The sequence below is a fragment of the Triticum dicoccoides genome, chromosome 6B (genome assembly GCF_002162155.2).
Source record: "Triticum dicoccoides isolate Atlit2015 ecotype Zavitan chromosome 6B, WEW_v2.0, whole genome shotgun sequence".
Lineage (NCBI taxonomy): Eukaryota > Viridiplantae > Streptophyta > Magnoliopsida > Poales > Poaceae > Triticum > Triticum dicoccoides.
The window spans coordinates 691648361-691671595 of record NC_041391.1 but is presented as its reverse complement, the minus strand read 5'-3'; the positions used below and the strand labels follow the sequence as shown (position 1 = coordinate 691671595).

General features: G+C 46.6%; 1 long non-coding RNA gene across 1 annotated transcript; it reads right to left on the bottom strand.

Annotated features, from left to right (window-relative positions):
* Nucleotides 1-13563: 13563 nt before the first annotated feature.
* Nucleotides 13564-14095, bottom strand: LOC119320262. Its single transcript, XR_005154877.1, has 2 exons — nucleotides 13980-14095; nucleotides 13564-13876 (listed from the first exon to the last, which is right to left on the bottom strand). It is a non-coding gene; the product is annotated as an uncharacterized LOC119320262 (long non-coding RNA).
* Between the last annotated feature and the right edge of the window lie 9140 nt (nucleotides 14096-23235).

The following is a 23235-nucleotide window of genomic DNA, read 5'->3' as shown; positions in this document are numbered from 1 at the left end:
CAATGGAAAGATACGCACCTTGCGTATTCCAAAAAAAATAAAATCAGTGGGCAGGTGTGTTTACTGTGAGAAATCAGAACGCGCAAGATGTCTTACAACGGCCTCACAGGGACTGGTTCTTAGGCCCATCAGCTTCCGGCTCTAGCCCACTTGTCTCCTCCCTTTTCCCACAAAACCCATGCTGAACGGGAGGGCCTTTGTCTCACCGAAATGGGCTGCCACCGCGTTAGGGAACCTAGCAGAAGTTTTCAATTTTTTATTTTATTACAGTAATTTTATTTTTATATTTTAAAATCTTAAAAAGTTAACTGATCATTTAAAAAATGAAGATTCAATAAATGATGATACCATTCGAAATAAAACATTTGCGACATTCAAAAAATGTTCGTGATATTTAACAATTCGCATGCCATTTGAAAAATGTATGCAATATTTTGAAAAAAATGATCATGTGTTTTAGAAAATACCATGGCATTTAAAAAATGTAAATAAAATGTTCATATAGTATAAAGAAGTGTTAAGTACCATGCAAAAGAATGTACGTGGCATTTATAATAAAAAATTACGGGTTTTTAAAAATATTTTTCCATTTAAAAAAATTCACCTGTATTTTAGAAATGTTTACCATGTATTAAAAAATAAAAAATGTATTGAAAAAGATATATATCATATATTTGGAAAATGTTCAACGTGTATCAATAAAATGATCCACATGGATACTAAAAATGTAAAATATGTATTGAAAAAATAGACATGTGTTTAAAAATAAAAAATAAAAAAAGGAAAAATCGAAGAAAACTGGTGAAGAAATGTTGGAAAACTGAAAACCCCAAGAAAACATGTGAAGAAACAAAGAAAAACAAGTACGACGATCGATGTCATGCTTGCAGTGTGGTATATGTAAATCCGAGATTGAAATCCACTACTGCTTGATGGATCGCTCGACCACCCACGTGGAAATGTTGATTGCATAGGGTCGAAGCCAATCCTTGACAAGCCCCCAGAGCCTCAAGGTAAAGTGACACTTGTAGAAAAGGTGTGACACAATTTCGTTTCATCTTTTGCATAGGGGCCAAAGTTCACAATGCGGCCACTCGTTCGTGGACAAGTGTACAGAGGTCCAAATCCTATCTTGGATTGCAAGACAAGCAAAAAACTTGACCTTCAAAGGTACTCATAGCTTCGATATTGTTGTTTTCTTGGGTGTGTGGATCAGTCCCAAGAATTGGACATGGTAGGCGGAGGTCGTGGAGTAGTGACCACTCGAAGTTAGCTTCCAAACAATGTCCTCCTCAACATCCTCGCGGAGGGAGTTGCTACGAAGGCACACTAAGAGGGTGATAAATCCCCTGATGAAGTCCAAAGTCCAAGTGGTAACAAAAAATTCCTTGCATCATCTTTCATTTCCTCTCTAGCCTTCCACCTTTTCCTCGTGGAGGCTGCTAAAAATGAACCGGGAGATCCTTTGGTTTGCTCCCATGGACCCAAGGCCAGTCCCAAAATGGGGTGCAATCACCATCGGCACAATGATGTTTATGGAGGCATAAAACACATTGAGGTCTGATTCATAAAATGGGTTCTTCTTTCCCGCCAATAATTTTGATGGATCCTTCAATTCGTACCATAGCCAACAGAGCCTAATGGCTCGAGAGAATTTGTCTCGATTTAGGATACCAAGCTCTCCTAGCCCGAGGGGGTGGCAAACGACCTCCCAATTTACTTTACATTTGGCACCAGTCACTTTGTCAGTTTTTCCAATAGGAAGGCGCGCTCGATCTTGTTTAGGTTGTGGGAGGCACTCGGAAGAATGACAAGTAGGTGTAGTGGTACACCGCTGGGTAAGTGAGGACCTACTTGACAAGGGCCCTGCACCCACGATTGTAATTAATTTCCCGTCCCATGTTGTGAGCCTTGCTGCGAATTTATCCTCAAGAATTCGCAGTCCACTCTCTTTAGTTGCTAAATCAAAAGGGGGAGGACCAAAAATTTGATAGGTAAAGGCATCCGGGCAACCGGGAAGTTTTCCCGGATAAGGTCAAGTTGCCACACACCAAAAAGGAACCACAGAGTTCTTGAAGATATGTTGGACATCCCCGTGGCATCATTGCAACATTGTAATGTGCAAGAGAGATTGTCGATGTCCTCCTTGATAGGGGCCACCAAAATTGTGGCATTATCCACAAAAAAGGATGTGTGAAATGTAGTTCCATACCCGCTAATATTCTTAAGCAAGCCATGGTGAGTGGCCAAGTCAAGGATATGTTAAGAGGGGGTCAATGGCGATGAAGAGGGGGTCAATGGCAATGAAAAATAGGAGCGGGTCGCCTTGCCAGAGCCCATGGCCATGCTTAATGGGGGGGGGGGAGGGGGGTGGCGGCCACACCATTGAGGAGAATCCTCGATGAAGATGTAGAAAGTAAAGTGGTAATCCATTTATGATTATTGTTTTGGCCGGAAGCCTTTCCACTGTAGGAGATCAAGAATGTACTCTCATTTTATTGAGTCAAATGCCTTGTAGGATGTCGGTCTTGAAGAGGAGTGACGGCGGTTTTCTTTGTGGGGCCCTCTCACGACCTCGCGGACATACATGAAATTGTCACGTATGCTTCTTCTTTTGATAAAGGCACTTTTGACGTTGGAGACAAGGCCATCTATATGTGGGGCATGCCGGTTTGTAAGAACCCAATGATTTTTGCAAATGGCATCGATGATACTAATTGGCCTATAATCAAAGATGCCCTCTGCCCCATCTTTTTTTTTGGCAAAACCACAACATTGGCAAAGTTGAGCCAATGAAGGTTGGTGGCATGGAGGCTCGTGAATAGGCTGATGTCACACATAATGTTGTTCTTGATGATGTACCAACAATGTTTGAAGAAAGCATCTATGTATCCATCTGGTTCCGAAGCCTTGTCACTAGGCATTTGGCCGCTTGCCGCTTTCACCTCATCCTCAATGAAAGGATCATCAAGGCTTTCAAGGTAGTGGGTGTGCACATTGATCTCCTCCCAGTTGAAGTCTTTAGTGCTATGGTGTTTGCCCCCCTTCCCCCCTCATTGAGGTTAGCAAGTCATGCACATTGCTTCTTTCGAGCACGATCCAATACCGCCAAGCTAATCACTATCTTTTCAAGCCTAACACGAAGGTCGTGTTCGCGTGGAGACAACTCTCTATCATCTTGAGCAACATCAAGGTATAGGATGATCAAAAGAGTAACATACAGGTGAAATTTGGTCCTCGAGAAGAGACGTCCACTCCATTCAGTAAGAGGCTTGCCGGTCTTCTTGAGCTCGTGGAATAGGGCTCGGTAAGGCTTGCTGTGCCCCGTGTGCTCGCTCCATGCATTGAGCACCACCTTTTCGAAGCTCGGTAATGATGTCCAAAAGTTCTTGAATTTAAAAGAACCGGGCCTCCTCGGCCCATGGTCATCCGCAAGAGAGTAAAACAAGGCAGGGAGGACGTGCGAGTTGCAGCGCATGCCCCATTTCGCATTGTAAAAACCGAATCAAGCTTTGCAAAGGGTGCGGTTGGTTCTTTCGTTGCTCCAAGTGAATCTCCGGTTTTGTAAGGAGGGCATCCCCGAAACGTCCAATACCCTGCCTGCTAACATTTCTATATTATTTTTACTGGTGTGCAAGATAGATTTGATTAAAAACACCAAAGCTCTCCCTTTGGTCCCACTCGCCACTGACTGAAATCACCCAAAGCTATCCATTCTCCTTATACAAATATACAATACGTACATTCATACAGACATTCAGCACGGAGTACCGGCTAAAAATTTCAGCCATGCGTATGCGGATGTGGTGCGTGCTGCAGCGGAGTACGGCGTACTCGAGTTGGTTGCAGGTTGACAGCAAAGGCACGACCAACGGCTGCAGGCACGGTACGTGCCGTCGGTCAGTGGCGAGTCATAACCTGGTTGTCCGCTAGCCGCAGGCTGCGTGCGATGCGCCAGACCAGACTGGTGACTGATGATGCGCTCGCACGGACCAAACAGAACCGGACACGACACGTACGTAAAAACACATCATTCCATCACGCCAACTCGCAGCATGGCCTGGTCCAGGCCCAGAATTATTAGCATACGACCTGTGGTGGATGTGCTCGTGTCGCGGCAGCAATATCTCCCACGAAATCAATCTCTGCCAAAAACAATCTGGCTGGCCGGCCTTCTTTTCCTGCATATATTTCTGGTTTTACTTACGCTGATGAATGAAATGAACTCGCCGGGGAATGTTTTGGACTGTGAGTGTCATTTATCATGTGCGTTATCGTTGCAGTAATGCATAGCTGACAGGCGGTAATGATATCTGGTGCATGGTCATTGAGCAGCAACAGCAGCAGCAGCAAAGAAATCTGAAGCAAAAAAAGTACTCATCTATTTGTACATCCATCGATTCTCTTATCAAGATATGATCAACAGATGTTATCAGGGGAGGCCAGCAGAAGTTACAGGAGAAGCGTACGTTGCCAAAGATGATTGAAACTTGAAAGCAGAGGGCGCCTAGCTGAAGCAGAGCAACAATGTCTGAGAAGGGCACGGATTTATCTATCTTATCTACCTATTGGAGTCCGGATTCGGGCCGCTGGGCACCTCATGCTTGCTGTCGACGAGCCCCGCCGAGTTCCATCTCCGGGGACGGGGGCGGAACCTCCCCGACCTCGCCGCCGGCACCAGGGCGCGTCGCCCGCCTGCCGCCGCCGCAGACGCATGAGGCAGCCTCGCCGCGCCCTCTCCCCCCGGGGGCGCCGCCAGAGGCACGACGGCGACGAGCGCAACGGCGCAGAGGAGGAGGAGGAGGAGGAGCAGCGCAGGAGCACTCCATCCTCCGGCGCATCGAGCTGTTGCCATGCAAGACGAGCCGGCCAACGAGAGCAGCTCAGCTCAGCTCGCCTTCCTTCCTTTGCCGCCGGCCGCCGGGTCTCACAAGCCACCGGCCTCACCGGCGCCCATGAACGCCGCGCAGGCAATGCGGCGAGCCGGAGCAGTCGCTGGCCCCTGGTGCTCGGCGATTCGGCCTGTGGATGAAGTGAGCTAGCACTGTGGGTGAGCTTGAAAGCGAGTGAGGCAGGAGCTAGCGTGCGTCGACGGGACTGGCACTGGCAGTAGCGGCATGTGAGCGAAAGCCGGTTTGGGAGGAGTATTTCACAGCTTCACACACACACTGCACTGGCTTTGTCTGAACTGGGCTGGGTCTGGTCGCAGGTGCAACGAGGGGGAGGGTGGGGGCAAAAGCATGGATGGAGGTGGTGGAGCAGGCCGTGGCGTCTCCCGCCCCATATCATGGATGGAGACGGAGGCAGACTTGAAAGCTGCATCAGCAGCACCACTCATCAGTAACCCCCGGCGTATCTGACACCATAATTCCGAACGGAGGGAGTAGATACGTGCACGATAAACAGTTGAGAAATAGTGTTTCCATCAATTCATGTGGGGCTGTTGTGGTGGTGTGAAAACTTGTGCATTCCATGGTTTGGGGCATGGCCTTTTGTCGATTCATGAATGAATGGGGCGCAAAAGTTGACCGCGGGCAGGGAGGACCGGGGCACAAAAGGGTCAGGGAAAAGACGTGAGAGTGGCATCAAGCGGGAAGCTTTGTTTTCGGTAAGGCTGTAAAGTGGCGTTCTGGCGCTTTGACGCGCGCCATTTTCATCTAACCTTTGGTCTAGTTGTATTGTGAGAACTCGCGGAGGTGTCATGGACATGTAGTAAGTTCCTCCCTGCTTTGCGATTCCTTGCCGAGTTGAATATATATGCATTGACCGAAGCATTAGTTGAATATATATGCATTGCATGGACCACTTGATTATCTCCCTTTCTGATAATTTCAAGCGAAACGGCTGAAACTGTTGATTAGTATACTACTCCCTCCGTTCTGGATGACTTGTCTTATAAATGGATGTCCATTTCCTCGACAAGTGATTCCGGATGAAGGTAGTGCTCCTTCCGTCCGAAAAAACTTATTAGATACATCTATTTAAGGGATAAAATTTTTCGGATGAAGAAACTAGTTATTAAGCAAAGAAGCAAGCGTTGCTCTAATTCTTGTGCATGATTTTCCTTGTGTGTCCACAACACGATGATGGGAGGACTACTCTCTAGGATGTCATTCAACTAGCACATCCCCAAGCAAGCATGGTAAAGTTGAAGATTAGCACAACGTTTTTCACACCTCATGTTTAAAAATGGTTGAAATTGTTGATTATTACTCACTCGTCTCATAATATAAGACCTTAGGGGTAATACACTACTCTCTCCATCTCATAATATAAAAACATTTTTCACACTAGTATATTATGGGACGGAGAGACTATATAGTTAAGCAAGCAGTGTGTTAGAACAACTCCAACGGGGTGACCCATTTCGTCCGTCCATATTTGTTTGGATCGTGGCGGACAAAAATTTCAGCCCAACGCGGTGACCCAAACCCAAAATGTGTCTGCTTCGTGTCTGCGCCAAGGCGCGGACACGAAACCTACACGCCGCGCATCTCCTCGATGTCCGTCGCGGACCCACATGCCAGCCGGCCAATCCGCACGCGGTTGTATTTAACGCGGCCACCTACCGAGGGCTCGCCTGGCAGTGTATGGAAGGGTCGCGTGCCCATCCTTTTTAGTGGAAGCGTGCAGTTGGGCCGGCCTCATCCTCTTCTCGTCCACATCTGGCCACCTTTAGAGCAACTCCAAAGGGGCGACCCATTTCGTCCGCGGCCGTCCGTTTGGGTCGGCGCGGACAGAAATGGCGGCCCAACGCGCCGACCCAAATGGACGCGCGTCCGTTTTTCGTCCGCGGGCGACCCATTTCCGGCCCAATTTTGAGCCTGATTTGCGTCGGCGCGGACATGCGACGGACGCGAGCGCGGTCGCCTACTCCTGTCCTCAGGCCCGCTGGTGTGTGGCACATTGGCCTCCCTCCCCCCGGCCAACAAGCAACCCTCGCCCCCAGCCTCCTCCATCACCGACGCCGCCGCCCATTTTTTCGGCGACTCTTCTAGCCGCCGCCGCCTCCACATCCGCCCAGCAACGCCGCCCCTGTCCACAGTCGCCCGCCGCAGCCGGGGAGCAAACTAGTTCCCGCCGCCTCTTCCCCCACCGCACAGCCGCCCGCGACCAAGAAGACGCCTCGCCGCCCCCGCCACATACGACCGGCACGGTCGTCGGACGTCGTCACACTCGTCGGACGCCGGCCGGGCAGCTAGCTGGTCTGTGGGCGCCGCGTCTCCCCTCGCCAGCCGTCTCCTTCTTCGACGCCCGCAAGCTGTTTGACAGTTTGCCAAGGTACGAAAATGGACTCCGCCGACGAGATCTTTTTCCACAATTTCATTTGCGACTCCGACAATTCATCGCCCGACGACAAGGAGGAGATATTGGCTGCCGTGTTGGTCCATCACCACCTCAACAACCAGCGGCCGTTGTTCCGTGGCTCCATTCCGGGCCACCTTCCGGCGTTGAATCATAACCGAGAGAGCGGGCATTTCCTTCTCTGGAAGGACTACTTTGATACAACAAACCCGTTGTTCAAACATCACACATTCCGCCACCGGTTCCGTATGAGTAGGCATGTTTTCAACCGTACTAGAGAGGGAGTGGTCGGCTATGATGACTACTTCAAGTGCAAAGAGGATGCTGTCGGCAAGATTGGTTTCTCCTCTTATCATAAATGCACTGCCGCCATCCGTATGCTTGTATACGGAGTGCCCGGTGATCTCATTGACGAGTACGTCTGTATGAGCGAGTCTACATGCCTAGAGTCCCTGTATAAGTTTTGCAAGGCTGTGATTGCTGTGTTTGGCCCTGAGTACTTGAGAGAGCCGACAACTGCAAATATAGCCCGTTTGTTAGCGATGAATGCTAGCAGGGGCATCCCGGGGATGCTTGGCAGCATAGACTGCATGCACTGGGAGTGGAAGAACTGCCCTTCTGCTTGGCAAGGGCAGTATAAGGGACATGTCAGGGCTTGCACTGTCATACTAGAGGCCGTGGCGTCTCAAGATCTCTGGATCTGACACTCTTTCTTTGGCATGACTGGATCACACAATGATATCAACGTGCTTCAACGCTCGCCGGTGTTTGCTAGGCTTGCCGAAAGCAACAACCCACCGGTGAACTTTACTGTCAACGGCCACAACTACGACAAAGGATACTATTTGGGTGACGGTATCTATCCTCAGTGGACCACTATTGTAAAGACAATACCCGACCCTGTTGGAGAGAAAAGGAAAAGATTTGCCCAAGAGCAAGACGGTGCTAGAAAGGATGTCGAGCGTGCCTTTGGTGTTTTGCAATCTCGATGGGGCATCGTTCGATATCCTGCTAATACTTGGAGCACGCACAAACTATGGGAGGTGATGGCTGCTTGTGTGATCATGCACAATATGATCGTAGAAGACGAGCGCCCAAAACGTCTATGCGATCAAGGCTTTCAGTTTCAGGGTGAGAATGTTGTGCCTGAGCATGGAGTAGCGGCAACATTTGAGCAGTTCACTCAGTTTCACGAAGACATGCGTGATTGGGAAACTCACGTGCAACTGCAAAATGATTTGGTTGAGCATATGTGGACTCATGTTGGCAACCAATAGATGTGTCTACTTTTATTCGTTCGTAAAACTATGTGAAACATTTTTATTTTTATTTGGCCTGTAAAACTATACTATTTATTTGATCGGACTATTTTGTTTGTTTAAAATTTTCATTTCACAATGCAATGCAAAATTGGGCGGCGAGCCGCCAACGCCTGCACATATGGGTCGGCGCGTTGGGCGCGCTGCCGACCCATATGAAAAACAGGGCAGACGCCGGGCGGGCGGCCGACCCAAACGGACAAAAAGCGGATGAAATCGCCGTCCGTTTGGGTCGGCCCGTTGGAGTTGCTCTTATTCCCTCGCTGGCAACCATAAAACCCTAGCAAGCCATGGGTTTCTTCAGCGGGAAGGGAAAGGGGAAGGGGAGGTTCAGCGCCGACGCGAGCTCTTCCCGCGCAGTTCCTCCTCCTCCGCCGCCGGCTAGACGCGGCTCGCCATCACGAGAGTGACAAAGGTTGTACATACTAGTCCACCAGGCACAGTGGCACTGGGAGTACCGCTGGCCCCTGCAGTATTCGGATGTCAACCTGCCGCACGGCCGACATCTGGACCCGTAGTGCATTCCCATTTCGGTGGCGCCGCGCTCGCGCGGGCGCACGCCGAGGAGGTTCGCTGGCTGCTCGGGCTCCTTATGCCGGAGCAGTGCGCAATGCGTGCCTTCGCGCCAGACTCCCCCAACTGGGACCGCTGGTTTGCGCTAGAGCACAAGGAGGAGCGCCGCCGCCGCGTCCGCATCGACCACGGCGTTCCCTCGCTGCCCCCATTGGTATTGCCAGAGGAGGAGGAGGCGAAGTATCAAGCCGTCCTCGAGGAGGCCCTGGAGCGCACGCTGGAGGAGAGCCGGCTCGAGGAGGACGCACATTGGGATGGGCTGGAGCACACCCTCGCCTTGTCAGCGTCGGGGGACTACGTCCACGCTCCGCTGTTCGTCCCGCCACCGTCGCCGCTGCCACCCTTCGTCTAGCCCAAGGCCGAGCCGGAGCGCGAGCCCACGCCCACATGGAAGCGGTCGCCGCCGCCGGCCACTTGGCCTGAGGAATCCTACTCGTGGACCGGCCAGCTTCACGAGTGGATGAGCGCGCCTCCCTGCCACTACGCCTTGTCGCCGAAGGAGGAGGAGGCCGACGGTGAGCGGCAGATGTGCTACGACGAGGAGGCACTGCCCCTTGAGGAGGAGGAGGAGGAGGCTGCCCTGGCAGCCTATCAAGCCGCGTTTGGTTGGGCTGGGCCGCCTCCCGTCTTCATCGACCTCACCGGCAGCAACGACGACAAGGACAAGGCGAACGACTAGAACAGTGTGCGAGCGCTTAGCGTTTTTTAAGGTTTAATTAATATTCAAATGGACTATGATCGGCGGCTAACCGACCTAAGCAGATGAAAAGAGGATAAAGCGCACGTTCGTTTAGATGGGAGCGTTGGAGCTGGTCTTAATTCTCGTGCATGATTTCGGATTTCCCCTATCCGTGGAGAACACGATGATGGGAGGACTATTCCCTAGCTTGCCATTCAACACAGACATCCCCAAGCAAGCACGGTAAAGTTGGAGATTAGCACAGCCTACAGGCCGAAGCTGTAATGCATGCCGGGGCCGAACAGGCTAGTACATAGTCGTCTTTTTCTCATCTCGCATAGGGCGGGCATATGTGGGGGTGAGACGTGAGATAAACACAAGCTCTTCAGCCCCATGTCCCCGGCCGGACCACGCGCCCTTGCATCCGTCAATTCATATCACCTCATCTCCTACATGTAGGCCCGGTGAAGAGTGGCCTGGACCCTCACATGAACTGAATCCATCGGTCACTGTTCACAAGTAGCATGCACATCGATGGTAGAATCCGATTAATTATCCCTCAACCCCTCTTCTCAAGAAAAGAATCCAACTAACCATCACCACACTTTCTTCCACAGGCATGCTCCCTCCTTCCCGTGTTAGAGAAAGGTGCACGAACTTTGAATTGAAGCGCCCATGTAGGTTTTTCATATTATATAAGTTTATATATGGCATGTCCCAAGTACGTCCTGGATGCAAAGCATGTGGCTTTTTGGGTACTACTACGAGGCGTAGCCGTGCTAATGCTAATTATCGCCGGATGAACCATTGTCATGATTTGGATACCCACGGCACGGCACGGATATGTAGGCCTCGTTCGTTCATCTGGCACGCGCTCACTTGGCTTTCGGCCGCCCTGAAAGCCTATCACAGTTTACTTACTTTGCATATTATTATTATTTTTGAACTTTGGCGACCTTTATTACACAATAATCATATCAGATACAAGGGAGGGAATTAAGAAATCAGGGGATGCTCTTGCCAGACCTCATTTAACTGCCTTCTATAACTAGTCCTGGCTAGCCAATGCGCAACCCCATTACTCTCTCTAGCACAGTGTACAATCGTCGCCCTGCCGAAAGAACTCAACACCTGTCGGCAATCATCCGTCACCACCGCAGCCGAGGCACGGTACTCCGAAGGATCCGTCATAGCTTGAACTATCTCCTGTGAGTCGGACTCCACAACCGGTGCATAAATACCCAAATGCTCTGCCAAACGCAGTCCTTCCAAAAGTGCTAACGCTTCCATAGAGGGAACATCCATGGCATGCTGTCGAAAGGAGCAAGAAGCAGCAATAAACGCTCCTGAGCTATCTCGTAAGACAGCTCCAGCTGCTCCCGCTCCCTCATCCACATGATAGCTCGCGTCAACATTTAGTTTAATCACCCCTTTAGCTGGTCTCACCCATCTAATCTGTTTCTTGGGCTCCTTTGCCTTTGCAGCCAGAGAGTTTGCCACGATTGCCCGAATGCTCATAGCTGAACGAACCGGGCTACCAACCTTCTCCTGGTGACTGATCTTCCGACGATCCCACCATAAGTACCATCCAGTCACCATAACTGTCTCCACACCATTATCAATTGGTAGTTTTACCTCTCCTGGTAGCTCAGAGCAGAGAAGTGTCTCCAGGATTACCGACCCCGACCGCTCATGGGCTGCTGCATTCGTGATCGATGTTTCCAGCCCCAGCTCCTTCCACGCGGCCTTGGCTCTTTCGCACGCAAACAACATATGTCGCAGATCCTCAAGCTCATTGCCGCATACTGGACAAATCACCGGAGTAGATAGGTGCCGATCTGACAGCGTACAATAGCATGGTACAATCCCATGTAGCACTCTCCAGTTAAACACATTTACCTTAGGGGGCACTATCCTGCCCCAAAGGACTTTCCAAACCGGATGCGGATCCACTCTTCCTGCTCCAACATTCATCCGAGCCCGTGTTCTGTACTCAGATTTCCAAGTCATGTGATAAGCAGACCGGACCGTGAAACATCCCGACTTTGAGAAATGCCATGAAATAAAATCAGACTGGCCATGAGATGATAGTGGTATCTACAATATTCTTTCAGCATCCACTGGCCAAAAAATTTCCCTTAATAATTGTTCATCCCAACTTCTGGGTATTGGATCAATCAGTTCTTGTACTTTCTGTAACAAGTAATGCCCCCTTGGGGTCATAACCCTCCGATCATGGCTTGTGGGAATCCACTGATCCTTCCAAATGTCAATGGATGCACCATCCCCAACCCGCCAGATCGCCCCTTCCCTGAAGGTTTACATACCTGCCATGATACTTTGCCACGTAAAAGATGCACCTTTTTTCAGAGTAGTATTCATCAAATCCCCATCTGGGTAATACTTTGCTCGTAGGACTTGAGCACATAACGAATCCGGATCAGATAATAACCGCCAACATTGCTTTGCTAGCATGGCTCTATTGAAACAGTATAGATCTTGGAATCCCATGCCTCCTTCATTTTTCGGGATACACATCTTCCACCACGCTTTCCAGTGTATTTTCTTCTTGTTCTGAGTGTCTCCCCACCAATATCTAGCGATAGCATCGCAAATAGCCTTACAAATATTTTTGGGGATATTAAAAACAGACATGGCATAGACTGGGATCGCCTGCGCCACTGCTTTCAGTAACGTCTCCTTTCCACTGATCGAGAGTATCTTTGACATCCAACTGTTAATAAGCGCACATACTCTATCAACCAGGTACTGAAAACTGTCACTACGGTCGATTCCAACCTTCGACGGTAGTCCCAAATACTTATCAGAAATAGCCTCTGAAACTATATTAAGCTGTGTGCAATCCTCTGCTCGTACCTCCACCAAAGTGTTTGGACTGAAAAAGACACTGGATTTTGCATCACTTACCAGTTGACCCGAGCTAGCACAGTACAAGTCCAGCGCATTCTTGAGTGACGTGGCATTCAACGTATCCGCCCTCATCAGGATCAGGGAATCATCAGCAAATAACAAGTGTGAAACTGATGGTGCACTACGGCACACCCTAATTCCTTGGATACCACCGACCGCCTCTTCATGCACTAGTAGACTGGATAACCCTTCAGCACATATCAAGAATAGGTAAGGAGATAACGGGTCCCCTTGCCTGAGCCCCCTGGATGGGGTAAACGCCTCTGTTCCATCCCAGTTGAACCAAATCCTGTAATTAACTGAAGTAACACATGCCATAATCATCTCCACCCATGAGGTGTCAAACCCCAACTTGATCATCATATCCCTGAGAAAATTCCACTCGACTCGATCATAGGCTTTGTGCATGTCTAGTACTACTTGGAGTCTCTTCTTGGACAACCTGCCACTTCGGTCGCCGTTCAAAGGCTTCCGGCGGTCGTCCAGCGCGCCGTTGGATCGCACACGTGAAGCCAGGGAGGCTGAGGAGATGAGAGAGTGTTGTTTCAGATCAAGCCAGATCAACAGCATGCACCAGAAAAGATGCCTTCCTCTCGAATGCCTCCTCTCTCTGTACTGGAACTTGTGAGAGATGTCCCTCTTGATCTCTAACCACTGGGATCATGACATAAAGTACACGCTAACATTATGTACCATGGCTTTGCAATTTTATACACTAGTATATAATTCTTTTTTTTTGCGGGAAACGGTAGTATATAATTCAAGAAGCCAGGCCGAATTCATCACTCTTCATAATTAACATGCCGATCACCAGTGAACAACCTTGCTGCTACACCATTTGCGATTTTGCATATCATTAGCTAGTTACTACTCATTGGAGGCTGGCGTTCGCATATCATGCATTTGCACCCGACGGCGTCACACTTGCCTTGTTTGGGTACCTGAATAAGGTTGTAGCACGCCACATTACAAGTGTCGTCGTCACATGGCTTTGGTGATGGGATAAGGGTATCCTCACACCTGTACCTGAACTTAGCGCTACCGTCCATTGACGCCGCCGTTACCGCACCTGCGAAATCTCCATGAAGAAAGGGGATGGTCGATCACAACATGGCCATTATTTGTGGCATGAGATTGTGAAAAAAAAATGCATTACAAGAACAAGCGAGTACCTGATGCTAGCATGAGCAAGGCGAGGGCCGGGAGAAACACCCGGGTAGTCCTCATCTTAACTAGTTGCGGTGTTCAAGGAGAGAGTCGTCGATCGTTGTGTGATATGCGAGTTCTCAAGGAGAACAAACGAAATGGACAAGGCTTTTTATAGCTGATTTAGCGCATTAAAGTACCAAGATTTTGTGGATCTTATGAATTAATAACCAACAACCGAATTAATGTACTCTTATTTATTTGATTTGGTGAGTTAATATATTCATTAACTGTATATAGGATTTTATGAAATTGTTTTATATATTCAGTAAATGACTATTAATTTGATGCATCTCACCAAATCAAATATATAGAGCATGATTGAGTGAGTGAGTGAGTGCGTGTGTGAGCACATTATCATTCTTTTCCTTAGAGAGAACGACACGCTTTGCCTCATGTGTGTGATCATCGACAAACTTGGTTCTGTATATCACCTGCAAAATAACTATTTAGTTATATGCTATCTAGTACAGAAAATGCATATTGTTGGATTATAAATGGGCTTAGGCCCATATAAAACAATAATCCCTGGTTAATCTTTTAGACCCATTTAGGTGCATGGCAAGTGGTTTGTTTAGTACCATACTGCTAGTGGAGTGAGAATGAGAGCCTTTTATAAGGGCTGCTCTACCACATGCCATTGGGACCTTGAGAGAGGAGTTGTATACGCGCGCTCCTTCTCCTTCGCCGCTTGCCTCGCCTCGTCATAACGGGCGCCGCGGGAGTGCGTCGACTCAGACCTGGGCCTAAGCCCAGGCCCACGACTCCTTACCCGACGGCCTATATAAGAAGCCTCTGGCGAGTGGAGTGACCTAACTCAGTTCACTCACTCCCTCTGCACAACCCTAACCCTAGCTGTCATCTACTGTTCCTCTTAGTGAACTGCTTCGGCAATCGCATCCCGACGACCGCGTGCATGGTTGGTCGTGGGAGAAGGTGCCTCCGGAACCCTGTCATTCGAGATCCTGCCCGGGAGAACGACAATAAGGTTTTTAGGGAGCGTCTCGACTCGAATGCTCCCGATTCGTCCCAATCTTCGTCGTCTTCGTCCTCCTCTGCTTCCACTACTTCCCCCGCATCGACTCCATGACGAACGCCACCGCCGTTGCCGCCAAGAAGAATGCCACGAACGACGCCGAGGCTACTGGTGTTGCCGTCGCGTTGGCCTGGCCAACCGGAGGGTATGATTTGTTCATCCCTCACTTACTCATTTATATGCTTGTTCATGTGCTAGCTGTATATGTTGTGGTTATAGATGTTTCTGTTCTATGTACTGTACGTGCTCACATGTTTAAGCATTGGTATGTGTTACATAATGTGGTTGCCATGTTTACTGTTTACTCATGAATTAATCTAATCGAAAAGGTGCTCATATTTCCAACAATACAAAAACCTTATTTTAGGCACTTCTCTATTCAAGGCTTTCCTGCTACTCTAGAACCGAAAAAGTTTACCGCGATGCATTTTAAGCGTTGGCAGACAAGGACTACATATGTCCTGGTTTAGTGGTATCATTTGTATTTTATGCTATATTTTGATCACAGACTTTGACTATCAAAATATAAGTTGTGTGTCACAAAACCTATATTGGTGCATTAGTTTTTTTTATGGTTAGACGGTAGGAAAAGCTCCTATTTCATGTATGTATTTAAATCAAGCTGGTCAACTTTACAAGGAGCATGGAGGTGGGGGGGAGACCTATACAAGGGCTAAACTTACAAGATTACCTATGTGTGAGGCTATGTTACAGAGTCTAAAAAAATTTGAAACAAGATCTTTTTTGTGCTCTAGTAGTCTATGAGCAATGTTGGAGAAATCAGTCTTGAATCTGGTCCGCCAAACACAGAAGGAGGGCGTCACTTGCCGAAAGTAATTATTATTCCTTTCTTTCCAAAGACTCCAAGCAGCCACAAGGAATACATCCATGATCATTTTCTGGCGATCTCTCGTCTTCAAGTGGGTCATCATGTCCAGGCGATTGCCATCTGCCGGCCAGCTAATACTGAGTTCGTGCTAGCAGTGTTCGCTGAATTTGCAATGGAAGAAGAGATGCTCAACCGTTTCTTCAACATGGTCACCACAGAGTAGACAATCAAGATTGGTCCCTATGTTATAGTGTCTTCTCTTCAACATATTGCGCGTGTTGAGGCGATCTACCAATAGGAACCACCCAAAAACTTTAATTTTGTGGACACTTTTGGCCTTCCATAGCCAACCAAATGCTTCATGTGCAACTACATCTCTGAAGCAGAATTTGTAATAAGCTGTGGTTTTGAGAACCTGCGCCCCCCAAAGTGCAAAGCCAAGTATCTTTGTTCTCAGAGAGGGTGGTGGAGCTGACATCAAGCTGGAGGGCTCAGAGTTCTTCATGGGCCTGTATGGAGAGGGGCAGTTGAAAAGCTTCCCTTATGTTGGATATTGTGAGCATTGTGTCGACTGAATCATCTTCCAAGGTGGTGTAAGAGAATGCTCTGGGAAAGGCTTCCTCTAGGATGTGTTGATTCCAGTCATCCTTCTAGAAAAGAGTTGTCTTACCATCATTGATCAAAACTTTCGTGACACCACGATAGATTGGCATGAGTTTCACTAGCTCGCGCCACCAGAAGGAACCACACAAGGGCATAGCATGTGGGACCACATGAGAGTAGTAGGTGTCCCAAATAAGTTTCACCCAGGGTATATCTAGTTGATTATGGAATTTGTGGAGCAACTTGAGCAGCATCGCATCATTTTGAATTTTGAGATTGAGAACTCCCAAGCCACCATTCTTTTTAGGACGACATACCATATCCCATGCAGCAAGAGAATTAGACTTATAACCTGTTTTAGTTTTTTCTTCCAGAGCCCATGTCTTCAAATTTTGTCAAGTTGCTCAATTATTATTATTTTTTGGGGGGTAGCCTCAGTACTCCCATTGGGTAAATGGCCAGCAAAGTGACTAGCAAGTTCATGAGAGCTAATTTTCCAGCATATGACATTAGGGACATGGCAGCCGTAATCCTGCCTTCCGCTTTGCACACCCAGGGGGGTCATGTCCAGCACTGTTGGTTTAGTGCTTCCAAGGGGGAGGCCAAGGTACATGAACGACATGCAGGCCGTGACACACCCGAAGATGGCTGCCAGATCGATACACTTGTCTTCCGGAGTGTTGATAGGGATTAACGTGGATTTATGGAAGTTGATGTGTAGGTCAACTGAGGCAGCGTAGTCGGTTAGAATGTTCTTCATGATCGCCGCCAGTTCCACGCAAGCTGGCATGATGATGATTGTATCATCGGCGTACTGAATACTGGGTAGTTGGTCGCGCCATAGGATGGAATAGGCAGATGTAGACGATTATCTTCCAAAGCCTCATTAATAGCAGTTTGTAGGAGATCGGCTACTAAAACAAAGATCAGAGGAGAGAGAGGGTCCCCTTGACGCACCCCGCATTTGCACCAGAATTGCTTCCCAGGTACCCCGTTGAGCAAGACCGAAGATTTCCCAGATGATGATATACTTGTGAACCATGATATCCATTTATCATTGAACCCATGCTCTTCATTATCTGGATGATTGCATCGTGTTCAACCATATCAAACGCTTAGAAAAGTCCAATTTGAGAAGGATTATTTCACATTTGGAAGCTTGACATTGGTGTATGTACTCAAAAGCCCTTGCAAGGCAGTCATGGATGGATATTCCCTTCAAAAACCCGTACTGATTTTTGTGCACGATGTTCAGGATCACCTTTTGGAGTCGGTTGGCTAGGATTTTGGCGATTAGCTTGAGACAATAATTGATCAAGGCGAAAATCATTGACTGTCTCAGGGGCTCTGGTTTTAGGTATGAGCGTGATGTACCCATAGTTGAGGCTTTCGAGGTTTAGAGTGCCATGATAGAATTCATCACATAGGAGGTAAAAGGATTCCTTGATGATTGGCCAACATGCTCTTAAGAACGCACCATTGAATCCATCTGGGCCAGGAGCACAGTCAGGAGGCATTTCTTTGATCACATTGTCGATCTCTCCACGTGTGAAGGCTGTCAAAATCCAGTTGCGTTCTAAGCATGCGGGAAAGGTTGAATCTCATTTGTGGCGTGCTCTTCTTGCCCATGTGATTCTTGAAGGCCTCGAATAAGAGAGATTCCTTGTTGGAATGATCATCAACTTGCGTTCAATCTTTAGTTTTCAGACTAGAGATGCAATTTTTCCTATATCTTTCAGTTGCAACCGCTTGGAAGAACTTAGAATTCTCATCGCCAAACTTGATCCATCTTATGGTGCAGCATTTTTTCAATATTATTTTTGATATTGTGGAAGACGTAGTAGATGTGTTTTAAGAATGCGCTGGAAATTCCCCTCGGGTATAGTCAAGTCTCGATGGTTTGCAATATGGTCCAGTTCCAGGATTGGCTTATTGGTGTTCTCAGTCACTATTTTCAGCCTTGAAATGTTCTTGCTCCAGATGGTGAGATCATGCCTGAGGTTCTTAAGTTTTTGACATAAGCTGGACGCCGCATTCTTATCTTTCCCATGGCTAATGGGTTTATTCCATGCTTTGTTCACCACATCTAGGAAGCCAGGGTGTGCAATCCAAAAGGTTTCAAATCGGAACAATTTGCATTTAGGAATGGTGGTTTGTATGACAACATTGCATGGCATGTGATCAGAGATAGGTCTTCCCAAAGGATTGACAAGTGTATTGGGAAAGGTGGCCGTCCAAGTAAGTGACATAAAAAACCAGCTGTTCAAGTAGGGGATGTTGTTGCATATTAGACCAGGTGTAGTTTCTACCTTTCATGGGTAATTCAGTGAGACATTGCTCGTGAATGAAATCATTGAAAGTGAACATATCATTGACATCACCACCTGGTTTATTATGGTTTTCTGGCAATCTTATATAATTGAAATCTCCAAGAATGAGCCAATATTCATTAGACGGGATATCCACCTCAAAAAGCCATTTCGTGAAAGAAGTATGTGGATCGCCTTGACATGGACCATATACATTCACGAGTTTCCATCGTTGGGAAAATTGCTTGGAAGAAAATTCAACCCCTAAGGCAAATTATTCAGACAGAAACATTGTGCCGTCAAAAACATTACTACACCAAATCATGATAATGCCACCCGAGGCCCCTACCGTTGGTAAGAACGCAAAGGAATCAAACCGACGAGGGCATAACATTTTAAGTGTGCTAGCGTCAAAGGTCTACATTTTAGATTCTTGAATACAAATAACCGTGCAGCCTGAAGAGTTGATCGCATTCATAAGAGCTAAATGTTTATCGGGCGAATTTAAACCATGTACATTCCAACAAAGTACGTTTCAAGTATGCAAAAGAACCATGGCTAGGATAAAAGATGAAAATTAAGTGGAGGTTGAAGCCGAGCCACCATCCTTGTCGGAGAGGATCTCATCAGTGAGCTCTTCAGCAGGAATAGCACAGAGATGCGTACTACCTCTTGAGCACCGCGTTGGTTTTCCCTTGAAGTGGAAAGGGTGATGGAGCAAAGTAGCGTAAGTATTTCCCTCAGTCTTTGAGAACCAAGGTACCAATCCAGTAGGAGACTCCTCAAAAGTCCCACGCACCTACACAAACAAACAAGAACCTCACAACCAACGCGATAAAGGGGTTGTCAATCCCTTCATGGTAACTTGCGAAAGTGAGATCTGATAGAGGTAATAAGATAAGATAAATATTTTTGGTATTTTTATGATATAGATTGGAAAGTAAAAGATGCAAATAAAAGTAGATGGGAAACTTATATGATAAAAGATAGACCCGGGGGCCATAGGTTTCACTAGTGGCTTCTCTCAAGACAGCATAAGTATTACGATGGGTGAACAAATTACTGTCGAGCAATTGATAGAAAAGTGCATAGTTACGAGAATAAATAGGCATGATAATGTATATAGGCATCACATCCGCAACAAGTAGATCAAAATGATTCTACAACTACTACTATTACTCCACACATCGATCGACTCTTGCCTGCATCTAGAGTATTAAGTTCATGAAGAACAGAGTAACACATTAAGAAAGATGACATGATGTAGAAGGATAAACTCATGCAATATGATATAAACCCCATCTTTTTATCCTCAATGGCAACAATACAATACGTGCCTTGCTGCCCCTGCTATCACTGGGAAAGGACACCGCAAGATTGAACCCAAAGCTAAGCACTTCTCTGATTGCAAGAAATATCAATCTAGTAGGCCAAACCAAACTGATAATTCGAAGAGACTTGCAAAGATAACCAATCACACATAAAAGAATTCAGCGGAGATTCAAATATTTCTCATAGATAAACTTGATCATAAACCCACAATTCATCGGATCTCGACAAACACACCGCAAAAAGAGTTACATCGAGTAGATCTCCAAGAAGATCGAGGAGAACTTTGTATTGAGATTCAAAGAGAGAGAAGAAGCCATCTAGCTAATAACTATGGACCCGAAGGTCTGCGGTAAACTACTCACAACTCATCGGAGAGGCCTTGGAGATGATGTAGAGGCCCTCCGTGGTCGATTCCCCCTCTGGCAGAGCGCCGGCGAAGGCTCCAAGATGGGATCTCGCGGATACAGAAGGTTGCGGTGGTGGAATTAGGTTTTCGTGGTGCTCCTGGATGTTTTCAGGGTACGGGAGTATATATAGGCGAAGTAAGTATGTCGGTGGAGCAACAAGGGGCCCATGAGGGTGGGGGGCGCGCCCACCCCCTTAGGGCGCGTCGGGCACCCTCGTGGTCGCCTCGCTTACATCTTGACGTCCACTCCAAGTCTCCTAGATTGCGTTTGTTCCGAAAAGATCGCTCCCGAAGGTTTCATTCCGTTTGGACTCCGTTTGATATTCCTTTTCTTCGAAACACTGAAATAGGCAAAAAAAATAGCAATTCGGGCTGGGCCTCCGGTTAGTAGGTTAGTCCCAAAAATGATATAAAAGTGCGAAGTAAAGCCCATAAACATCCAAAACGGGTAATATAATAGCATGGAACAATAAAAAATTATAGACACATTGGAGACGTATCAAGCACCCCAAGCTTAATTCCTGCTCGTCCTTGAGTAGGTAAATGATAAAAACAGAATTTTTGATGTGGAATGCTACCTAGCATAATTCTCAATATAATTTTCTTTATTGTGGCATGAATGTTCAGATCCAAATGATTCGAAATAAAAGTTCATATTGACATAAGAAATACTAATACTTCAAGCATACTAACAAAGCAATCATGTCTTCTCAAAATAGCATGGCTAAAGAAAGTTCATCCCTACAAAATCATATAGTTTGGTCATGCTCCATTTTCGTCACACAAGAATGCTCTCATCTTGCACACCACCGATGACAAGCCAAGCAATTGTTTCATACTTAAGTAATCTCGAACTTTTTTCAACTTTCACGCAATACATGAGCGTGAGCCATGGATACAACGCTATGGGTGGAATAGAATATGATGATGGAGGTTGTGTGGAGAAGACAAAAAGGAGAAAGTCTCACATTGACGAGGATAATCAACGGGCTATGAGATGCCCATCAATTGATGTCAACATGAGGAGTAGGGATTGCCATGCAACGGATGCACTAAAGCTATAAATGTACGAAAGCTCAACAAAAGAAACTAGTGGGGTGTGCATCCAACTTGCTTGCTCATGAAGACCTAGGGCATTTTGAGGAAGCCCATTGTTGGAATATACAAGCCAAGTTCTATAATGAAAAATTCCCACTAGTATATGGAAGTGACAACAAATGAGACTCTCTATATGAAGAACATGGTGCTACTTTGAAGCACAAGTGTGTAAAAAGATAGTAACATTGTCCCCTTTTTTATTTTCTTTTATTTTCTTCTTTTTTTGGGCCTTTTTTTATTTGCCCTTTATTTTTTTATTTGGCCTTGTTTTTGCCTTTCTTCTTTTTTTATAAGGGACAACATTCTAATAATGATGATCATCACACTTCTATTTATTTACAACTCATGAATTACAACTCAAAACTAGAACAAGATATGACTCTATATGAATGCCCCTGGCGGTGTACCGGGATGGGCAATGAATCAAGAGTGACATGTATGAAAAATTATGAAGGTGGCTTTGCCACAAATACGATGTCAACTACATGATCATGCAAGGCAATATGACAATGATGATGCGTGTCATGATAAATAGAACGGTGGAAAGTTGCATGGCAATATATCTCGGAATGGCTATGGAAATGCCATAATAGGTAGGTATGGTGGTTGTTTTCAGGAAGATATTAGGAGGTTTATGCGTGATAGATCGTGTCGTATCACGGGGTTTGGATGCATCGATGAAGTTTGCACCAACTCTCAAGGTGAGAAAGGGCAATGCATGGTACCGAAGAGCCTAGCAATGATGGAAAGGTAAAAGTGTGTATAATCCATGGACTCACATTAGTCATAAAAAACTCATATACTTATTGCAAAAATCTACAAGTCATCAAAAACCAAGCACTACGCGCATGCTCCTAGGGGGATAGATTGGTAGGAAAAGACCATCGCTCGTCCCCGACCGTCACTCGTAAGGATGACAATCTAAGAACACCTCATGTTTCAAATTTGTTACACAACGGTTACCATACGTGCATGCTACGGGACTTGCCAAATTCAACAAAAGTATTCTTTAAATTCACAACTACCCAACTAGCATGACTCTAATATCACCACCTCTATATCTCAAAACAATTATCAAGTATCAAATTGATCATAGCATCCAATTCACTTCCTATGATAGTTTTTATTATACTCAACTTGGATGCCCATCATTCTAGGACCAATTTTATAACCATAGAAAAATACCATGCTGTTCTAAAAGACTCTCAAAATAATATAAGTGAAGCATGAGAGATCAACAATTTCTACAAAACTAAACCACCGCCGTGCTCTAAAAGATATAAGTGAAGTACTAGAGCAAAATTATCTAGCTCAAAAGATATAAGTGAAGCACATAGAGTATTCTAATAAATTCCAAATCATGTGGGTTTCTCCAAAAGGTGTGTACATCAAGGATGATTTTGGAAATCTAAAAAGCAAAGACTAATATCATACAAGACGCTCCAAGCAAAACACATATCATGTGGCGAATAAAAATATAGCTCCAAGTAAAGTTACCGATAGACGAAGACGAAAGAGGGGATGCCTTCTGGGGCAACCCCAAGCTTAGGATTTTGGTTATCCTTGAATATATTGTGGTGCCATGGGCATCCACAAGCTTAGGATCTTG